Source organism: Arachis stenosperma, chromosome 9 (genome assembly GCF_014773155.1).
Source record: "Arachis stenosperma cultivar V10309 chromosome 9, arast.V10309.gnm1.PFL2, whole genome shotgun sequence".
Taxonomy (NCBI): domain Eukaryota; kingdom Viridiplantae; phylum Streptophyta; class Magnoliopsida; order Fabales; family Fabaceae; genus Arachis; species Arachis stenosperma.
In genome coordinates this window covers 31,407,184-31,417,234 of record NC_080385.1, presented here as the reverse complement: position 1 = coordinate 31,417,234, position 10,051 = coordinate 31,407,184, and the positions used below count along the sequence as shown (strand labels likewise).

The 10,051-nt window shown below is 40.6% G+C and overlaps 1 non-coding gene across 1 annotated transcript; it reads right to left on the bottom strand.

The window, feature by feature from the left end:
• Positions 1-3,270: 3,270 nt before the first annotated feature.
• LOC130953092 (small nucleolar RNA R71) lies at positions 3,271-3,378 on the bottom strand. Its single transcript, XR_009075266.1, has one exon. It is a non-coding gene; the product is annotated as a small nucleolar RNA R71 (small nucleolar RNA).
• Between the last annotated feature and the right edge of the window lie 6,673 nt (positions 3,379-10,051).

Sequence of the window (10,051 nt, the reverse complement as noted above, 5' to 3'; positions counted from 1 at the left end):
GCTACTAGTTCTCTATATATAGGACCTTTTACTATTGTATTTGAGATATCTCTGGACATCTAGTTCTTAGATCATTTGGGGGGGCTGGCCATTCGGCCATGCCTAGACCTTGTTCTTATGTATTTTCAACGGTGGAGTTTCTACACACCATAGATTAAGGTGTGGAGCTCTGCTGTACCTCGAGTATTAATGCAATTACTATTGTTCTTCTATTCAATTCCACTTGTTCTTTGTCCAAGATATCACTTGTTCTTTAATTTGATGAATGTGATGATCCGTGACACTCATCATCATTCTCACCTATGAACAAGGTGACTGACAACCATTCTTGTTCTACAAGCATGAGAGGCTTAGTGAATATCTCTTTGATTACTGATATACGATGCATGGTTGATCGCCTGACAACCGAGTGCTCGCCTGACAAATGAGCCAGCCATTCCGTGAGATCAGAGTCCTCGTGGTATAGGCAAGAACTGATGGCGGCATTCAAGAGAATCCGGAAGGTCTAACCTTGTCTGTGGTATTCTGAGTAGGATTCAATGATTGAATGACCGTGACGTGCTTCAAACTCCTAGCAGGCTAGGGCGTTAGTGACAGACGCAAAAGAATCAATGGATTCTATTCCGGCCTGAACGAGAACCGACAGATGATTAGCCTATGCTGTGACAGAGCATCAGGGACGTATTTTCACTGAGAGGATGGGAGGTAGCTGCTGACAACAGTGAAACCCTACACGAGCTTGCCATGGAAAGGAGTAAGAAGGATTGGATGAAGACAGTAGAAAAGCAGAGAGACGGAAGGGAAGGCATCTTCATACGCTTGTCTGAAGCTCTTGCACCAATGAATTACATAAGTATCTCTATCTTTATCTTCATGCTTTATTCGTTTATCACTATACCCATTTGAGTCTGCCTGACTGAGATTTACAAGATGACCATAGCTTGCTTCATACCACCAATCTCCGTGGGATCGACCCTTACTCGCGTAAGGTTTATTACTTGGACGACCCAGTGCACTTGCTGGTTAGTTGTGTGAAGTTGTGTTTATGCCATGGTATTGAGCACCAAGTCTTTGGAGCCCTTACTAGGGATTGTTTATGTTTGGAAAAGTATTGATCACAATTTCGTGCACCAAGTTTTTGGCGCCGTTGCCGGGGATTGTTCTTGTGTATGGACAACTGACGGTTCATCTTGTTGCTTAGATTAGGCATTTATTTTTTTTCGAAATTCTTGAAGGTGAATCCTAGAGTTTCATGATGATTTGTTGAAATCTGGCTGGCTGAGAAGCCATGTCTAATTTCATTGGACCGAGGTTTCAACTTATCATCACAAGAGCTTGATGATTTTTATCAATCTTGCTTTTGGAGCAGTGATCTGCTAAGGCTTGGCTGGCCTTTGGCCATGTCTAGTGTTTTGGACCGAAGCTTTCTTTGAAAGCTTGGCTGGCTGTGAAGCCATGTCTAATTCCTGGACCGGAGTCTTAGACTAGCATTGCACTGATTCCTGGAATTCTCATTAAGAATTTTGATATCTTTTTCCACTTAATTTTCGAAAAACACAAAAAAATTTTAAAATCATAAAATCCAAAAAAAAATATTTCTTGTTTGAGTCTAGAGTCTCATCTTAAGTTTGGTGTCAAATGCATGTTTTTGTTATATTTTTCGAATCCATGCATGTATTTCTTTGTTTTGATCTTTGAATTCTTTTGGCTTGAGTGTTTTTGTGTTTTATATAGTGTCAGTAGTATACAAACTGCTAAGTTTGGTGTCTTGCATGCATTGTTATTTCATTCTTGTTGCATTTTGATTGTTAAAAATCCAAAAATATTTTTAATTTGTGTCTTTTCAAGTCAATGATACCAAGAATTGAAGATTCAGAACATACTGCAGAGGAATTACACAGAAAAAGCTGAGCATTCAAAAATGCCCAGTGAAGAAGACAGACTGGCGTTTAAACGCCAGCCAGGGTACCTAGTTGGGCGTTTAACGCCCAAAGAGGTAGCATTTTGGGCGTTAAACGCCAGAATGTATACCATTCTGGGCGTTTAACGCCAGGATGGTGCTAGGGGGAAGATTTTGTTTTCAAATCAATTTTTTTTCAAGTTTTCAAAGTTTTTCAAAATCAAATCTTTTTCAAATCATATCTTTTCAATCAAATGTTTTCAAAATCAATTTCTTTCCTTTTTCAAAGATTCTTGCTAACAATTAATGATTTGATTGAACATTTCAAGTATGTTGCCTTTTCTGTTGAGAGAGGTTTTAAATGTTTGAATCATATCTTTTCTTGTTAGGCAAGTCATTAATTTTTAAAATCAAATTTTTTTTAAAAAAAATTGTTTTCAAATCATATCTTCTCAATCACATCTTTTTAATCACATCTTTTTCAAATTAAGTTTTCAATCAAATCCTTTTAACTTCTAATTTCAAATCTTTTTCAAAAAATTCACTTGATTTCTTTTCCACTCTTATTTTCGAAAATCAATTAAGTGTTTTGCAAAAATGTTTTCAAAATCTTCTAATTAATTTTCGAAAATTACTCCCCTCCTTCTCACATCCTTCTATTTATGGAGTACCACTCCTTCTCAATGCACAATTCGAACCTTACCTAATTAAAGTTCGAATTCTTCTTCTCCTTCTTCTTTCTATTTTTCTTTTTCCTCTGACACTTCAAGGAATCTCTATACTGTGACATAGAGGATTCCACATTTTCTCTTTCTCTTCTCTTTCATATGAGCAGGAGCAGAGACAAAGGCATTCTTGTTGAAGCTGACCCTGAACCTGAGAGAACCTTGAAGCGGAAGCTAAGAGAAGCCAAAGCACAACTCTCTTTAGAGGACCTGACCGAATTCTTCAAAGAAGAAGATCACATGGCAGCCGAAAACAACAACAATGCCAACAATGCAAGGAAGGTGCTGGGTGACTTTACTGCACCTACTCCCGACTTCTATGGGAGAAGCATCTCTATCCCTGCCATTGGAGCAAACAACTTTGAGCTTAAACCTCAATTAGTTTCTCTAATGCAACAGAATTGCAAGTTCCATGGACTTCCAATGGAAGATCCTCATCAGTTCTTAGCTGAATTCTTGCAAATCTGTGACACAGTCAAGACTAATGGGGTAGACCCTGAGGTCTATAGACTGATGCTATTCCCTTTTGCTGTAAGAGACAGAGCTAGAATATGGTTGGACTCTCAACCTAAAGAAAGCATGGACTCTTGGGAAAAGCTAGTCAATGCCTTCTTGGCAAAGTTCTTTCCACCACAAAGATGGAGTAAGCTTAGAGTGGAAGTCCAAACCTTCAGACAGAAGGATGGAGAATCCCTCTATGAAGCTTGGGAAAGATACAAACAATTAATCAGAAGATGTCCCTCAGACATGCTTTCTGAATGGAGCATCATAGGTATCTTCTATGATGGTCTCTCTGAACTATCCAAGATGTCTTTGGATAGCTCTGCTGGAGGATCTCTTCATCTGAAGAAGACGCCTACAGAGGCTCAAGAGCTAATTGAAATGGTTGCAAATAACCAATTCATGTACACTTCTGAAAGGAATCCTGTGAACAATGGGACTAGTCAGAAGAAAGGAGTTCTTGAGATTGACACTCTGAACGCCATTTTGGCTCAAAACAAAATATTGACTCAACAAGTCAATTTAATTTCTCAAGGTCTGTCTGGAATACAAAATGCACCTGGCAGTACTAAGGATACTTCACCTGAGGAAGAAGCTTATGATCCTGAGAACCCTTCAATGGAAGAGGTGAATTACCTAGGAGAACCCTATGGAAACACCTACAATTCTTCATGGAGAAATCACCCAAATTTCTCATGGAAGAATCAAGAGAGACCTCAACAAGGTTTCAACAACAATAATGGTGGAAGAAATAGGTTTAGCAATAGCAAGCCTTTTCCATCATCTTCTCAGCAACAGACAGAGAGTTCTAAGCAGAATACCTCTGACTTAGCAACAATGGTCTCTGATCTAATCAAAACCACTCAAAGTTTCATGACTGAAACAAGGTCTTCCATTAGGAATTTGGAGGCACAAGTGGGACAGCTGAGCAAAAAAATTACTGAACTCCCTCCTAGTACTCTCCCAAGTAATACAGAAGAAAATCCAAAAGGAGAGTGCAAAGCCATAAACATGGCCGAATTTGGAGAGGAAAGAAAGGAAGCGGACGCCACTGAGGAAAGCCTCAATGGGCGTGCACTAACCCCCACTGAGTTCCCCAATGAGGAACCATGGGAATCTAAGGCTCAAAATGAAACCATAGAGATTCCATTAGACTTACTTCTGCCTTTCATGAGCTCTGATGAGTATTCTTCCTCTGAAGAGGATGAGTATGTCACCGAAGAGCAAGCTGCTAAATACCTTGGAGCAATCATGAAGTTAAATGACAAGTTATTCGGAAATGAGACTTGGGAGGATGAACCTCCTTTGCTCACCAAAGAACTGGATGACTTGTCTAGGCAGAAATTGCCTCAAAAGAGACAAGATCCTGGAAAGTTTTCCATACCTTGTACCATAGGCACCATGACCTTCAAGAAGGCCCTGTGTGAGTTAGGATCAAGTGTAAACCTCATGCCTCTCTCTATAATAGAGAAGCTAGGGATCTTTGAGGTACAAGCTGCAAAAATCTCACTAGAGATGGCAGACAACTCAAGAAAACAAGCTTATGGACTTGTAGAGAATGTTTTGGTTAAGATTGAGGACCACTACATCCCTACTGATTTCATAGTCCTAGAGATTGGGAAATGCATGGATGAAACCATCATCCTTGGCAGACCTTTCCTAGCCACAGCAAAAGCTGTGATTGATGTTGATAGAGGTGAAATGATCATTCAAGTGAATGAAGAATCCTTTGTGTTTAAGGCTCAAGGATATCCCTCTGTCACCATGGAGAGGAAGCATGAAGAGCTTCTCTCAAATCAAAGACAAACAGAGCCCCCACAGTCAAACTCTAAGTTTGGTGTTGGGAGGCCACAACCAAACTCTAAGTTTGGTGTTGAACCCCCACATTCAAACTCTAAGTTTGGTGTTGGGAGGTTCCAACATTGCTCTGAGTATCTGTGAGGCTCATTGAGAGCCCTCTGTCAAGCTACTGACATTAAAGAAGCGCTTGTTGGGAGGCAACCCAATGTTATATTTTATATATTTTCTTTTGTTATTTTTTGTTATTTTGTAGGTTGATGATCATGAGAAGTCACAAAATTAATTGAAAAAGCAAAAACAGAATGAAAAACAGGAAGAAAAATAGAACACCCTGGAGGAAGAACTCACTGGCGTTTAAACGCCAGTGAGGGTAGCAGTTGGGCGTTTAACGCCCAGTCTGGTACCATTCTGGGCTTTTAACACCAGAAAGGGGCACCAGACTGGCGTTAAACGCCAGAAAAGGGCTAGAACCTGGTGTTAAACGCCAGGAATGGGCACTAGCCCGGCGTTTAACGCCAGAAATGGCTCAAAACGTGAATTTTGATGCCATTTGGTGCAGGGATGACTTTTCCTTGACACCACAGGATCTGTGGACCCCACAAGACCCCACCACCACTCTCTCTCTTCTTCCCCCATTCACCAATCACCTCAACACCTCTTCCCCAAAAACCCTTCACCTATCAAATCCCATCTTTCTCTTCACCAAAACCCCACCAACCTCACCCTTCAAATTCAAACCACTTTCCCTCCCAAACCCACCCATAATAGCCGAACCTCATCTCCCCTCTCTCCTATAAATACCCTTCTTCACTTCTTCATTTTCACACACCCTATAAAACACCATCTCCCTCTTCTTCATTTCTTCTTCTTCTACTCTCTTCTTTCTTCTTTTGCTCGAGGACGAGCAACCATTTTAAGTTTGGTGTGGTAAAAGCGTTGCTTTTTCGTTTTTCCATAACCATTATGGCATCCAAGGCCGGAGAAACCTCTAGAAAGAGGAAAGGGAAGGCAAAAGCTTCCACATCCGAGTCATGGGAGATGGATAGATTCATCTCAAGGGTGCATCAAGACCACTTCTATGAAGTTGTGGCCTTGAAGAAGGTGATTCCCGAGGTCCCCTTTTCACTCAAAAAGGGTGAATATCCGGAAATCCGCCATGAGATCCGAAGAAGAGGTTGGGAAGTACTTACCAACCCCATTCAACAAGTCGGAATCTTGATGGTTCAAGAGTTCTATGCCAATGCATGGATCACCAAGAACCATGATCAAAGTGTGAACCCGGATCCAAAGAATTATCTTACTATGGTTCGGGGGAAATACTTGGATTTTAGTCCGGAAAGTGTGAGGGTGGCGTTCAACTTGCCTATGATGCAAGGAGATGAACATCCTTACACAAGAAGGGTCAACTTTGATCAAAGGTTGGACCAAGTCCTCACAGTTATATGTGAAGAGGGCGCACAATGGAAGAGAGATTCAAGAGGCAAGCCGGTTCAATTAAGAAGGCATGACCTCAAGCCCATGGCTAGAGGATGGTTAGAGTTCATTCAACGCTCAATCATCCCCACTAGCAACCGGTTCGAAGTTACTCTAGACCGAGCCATCATGATTCATAGCATCATGATTGGAGAAGAAGTGGAAGTTCATGAAGTTATAGCCCAAGAACTCTATAAAGTGGCAGACAAGCCTTCCACCTTGGCAAGGCTAGCCTTCCCTCATCTCATTTGTCACCTCTGTTATTCAGTTGGAGTTGACATAGAAGGAGATACCCCCATTGATGAGGACAAGCCCATCACCAAGAAAAGGATGGAGTACACAAGAGACCCCTCTCATCAAGAGATCCCTGAGATGCCTCAAGGGATGCACTTTCCTCCACAAGACTATTGGGAGCAAGTAAACACCTCCCTAGGAGAATTAAGTTCCAACATGGGACAACTAAGGGTGGAGCACCAAGAACACTCCATTCTCCTCCATGAAATTAGAGAAGATCAAAGAATCATGAGAGAGGAGCAACAAAGACAAGGAAGAGACATTGAGGAGCTCAAGCACTCCATAGGATCTTCAAGAGGAAGAAAGAGCCGCCATCACTAAGGTGGACCCGTTCTTTAAATTCCTTGTTCTTTATTCTTCTGTTTTTCGAATTTTAGTGCTTATGTTTATCCATGTTTGTGTCTTATGATCATTAGTGTCTTAGTGTCTATGCCTTAAAGTTATGAATGTCCTATGAATCCATCACCTTTCTTAAATAAATCGTTCTTAATTGAAAAAGGAAAAGAATTGCATGAATTTTAAATTTTATAACAGTTTAATTATTTTGATGTGGTGGCAACACTTTTGTTCTCTGAATGTATGCTTGAACAGTGCATATGTCTTTTGAATTTGTGGTTCATGAATGTTGGCTCTTGAAAGAATGATGAAAAAGGAGACATGTTACTGAGGATCTGAAAAATCATTAAAAATGATTCTTGAAGCAAGAAAAAGCAGTGAATACAAAAAAAAAAGAGAAAAAAAGAAAAAAATCGAAAAAAAAAGAGAAAGAAAAAGAAAGAAATAAATTTGTGATCCAAGGCAATAAGAGTGTGCTTAAGAACCCTGGACACCTCTAATTGGGGACTTTAGCAAAGCTGAGTCACAATCTGAAAAGGTTCACCCAATTATGTGTCTGTGGCATGTATGTATTCGGTGGTAATACTGGAAGACAGAGTGCTTTGGGCCACGGCCAAGGCTCAATAAGTAGCTGTGTTCAAGAATCATCATACTTAACTAGGAGAATCAATAACACTATCTGGATTCTGAGTTCCTAAAGAAGCCAATCATTCTGAATTCCAAAGGATAGAGTGAGATGCCAAAACTATTCAGAGGCAAAAAGCTAAAAGCCCCGCTCATCTAATTAATACTGATCTTCATAGATGTTTTTGGAGTTCATTGCATATTCTCTTCTTTTTATCTTATTTGATCTTCAGTTGCTTGGGGACAAGCAACAAATTAAGTTTGGTGTTGTGATGAGCGGATAATTTGTATGCTTTTTGGCATTGTTTTTAGTATGTTTTTAGAATCTTTTAGTTAGTTTTTATTATATTTTTATTATTTTTTAATTAAAATTCACTTTTCTGAACTTTACTATGAGTTTGTGTGTTTTTCTGTGATTTCATGTATTTTCTGGCTGAAATTGAGGGATCTGAGCAAAAATCTGATCCAGAGACTCAAAAGGACTGCAGATGCTGTTGGACTCTGACCTCTCTGCACTCGAAGTGGATTTTCTGGAGCTACAGAAGCTCAATTAGCGCGCTCTCAACGGCGTTGGAAAGTAGACATCTTGGGCTTTCCAGCAATATATGATAGTCCATACTTTTCCCAAGATTTGATGGCCCAAACTGGCGTTCAAAGTCACCTCAAGAAATTCCAGCGTTAAACGCCGGAACTGGCACCTAATTGGGAGTTAAACGCCCAAACTGGCACTAAAGCTGGCGTTTAACTCCAAGAAGAGTCTCTACACGAAATTTCTTCATTGCTCAGCCCAAGCACACACCAAGTGGGCCCGGAAGCGGATTTTTATGTCATTTACTCATCTTTGTACACCCTAGGCTACTAGTTCTCTATATATAGGACCTTTTACTATTGTATTTGAGATATCTCTGGACATCTAGTTCTTAGATCATTTGGGGGGGCTGGCCATTCGGCCATGCCTAGACCTTGTTCTTATGTATTTTCAACGGTGGAGTTTCTACACACCATAGATTAAGGTGTGGAGCTCTGCTGTACCTCGAGTATTAATGCAATTACTATTGTTCTTCTATTCAATTCCACTTGTTCTTTGTCCAAGATATCACTTGTTCTTCAATTTGATGAATGTGATGATCCGTGACACTCATCATCATTCTCACCTATGAACAAGGTGACTGACAACCATTCTTGTTCTACAAGCATGAGAGGCTTAGTGAATATCTCTTGGATTACTGATACACGATGCATGGTTGATCGCTTGACAACCGAGTGCTCGCCTGACAAACGAGCCAGCCATTCCGTGAGATCAGAGTCCTCGTGGTATAGGCAAGAACTGATGGCGGCATTCAAGAGAATCCGGAAGGTCTAACCTTGTCTGTGGTATTCTGAGTAGGATTCAATGATTGAATGACCGTGACGTGCTTCAAACTCCTAGCAGGCTAGGGCGTTAGTGACAGACGCAAAAGAATCAATGGATTCTATTCCGGCCTGAACGAGAACCGACAGATGATTAGCCTATGCTGTGACAGAGCATCAGGGACGTATTTTCACTGAGAGGATGGGAGGTAGCTGCTGACAACAGTGAAACCCTACACGAGCTTGCCATGGAAAGGAGTAAGAAGGATTGGATGAAGACAGTAGGAAAGCAGAGAGACGGAAGGGAAGGCATCTTCATACGCTTGTCTGAAGCTCTTGCACCAATGAATTACATAAGTATCTCTATCTTTATCTTCATGCTTTATTCGTTTATCACTATACCCATTTGAGTCTGCCTGACTGAGATTTACAAGATGACCATAGCTTGCTTCATACCACCAATCTCCGTGGGATCGACCCTTACTCGCGTAAGGTTTATTACTTGGACGACCCAGTGCACTTGCTGGTTAGTTGTGCGAAGTTGTGTTTATGCCATGGTATTGAGCACAAAGTCTTTGGAGCCCTTACTAGGGATTGTTTATGTTTGGAAAAGTATTGATCACAATTTCGTGCACCAACAACACAGATGTACAAAGGAACTCTAAGGACATCTATGGCTTTTTCTTTTAACTTTGCACTCTCTGCCATTTTCCGCTCTATGGCTTTTTCATACAAACCTCACTGTTTGCCTTTTTCCATGAAACTCAAGACACGACAAAATTAAACAGAAAAATACAAAACAGAATACATTGAAAGAGAAGAAAATCTGTAAGCTTACTTCTAACTCCTTGAATCAAACCGTGACTGTTCACCCTTTTTATAGAAGGGGGAAGCTTTCACAGTTGAAACAAAAACCAAACTTAACTTCTTTTCCTTCACACATAACCGGTTCGGCCAAAGAGAGAGAAGAGGTAACCCATGCAAAACCCAACATGCAAATACCTCTATTTCTTCCTTGGTCATCACTCTTCATCAATCAGAGCACTCA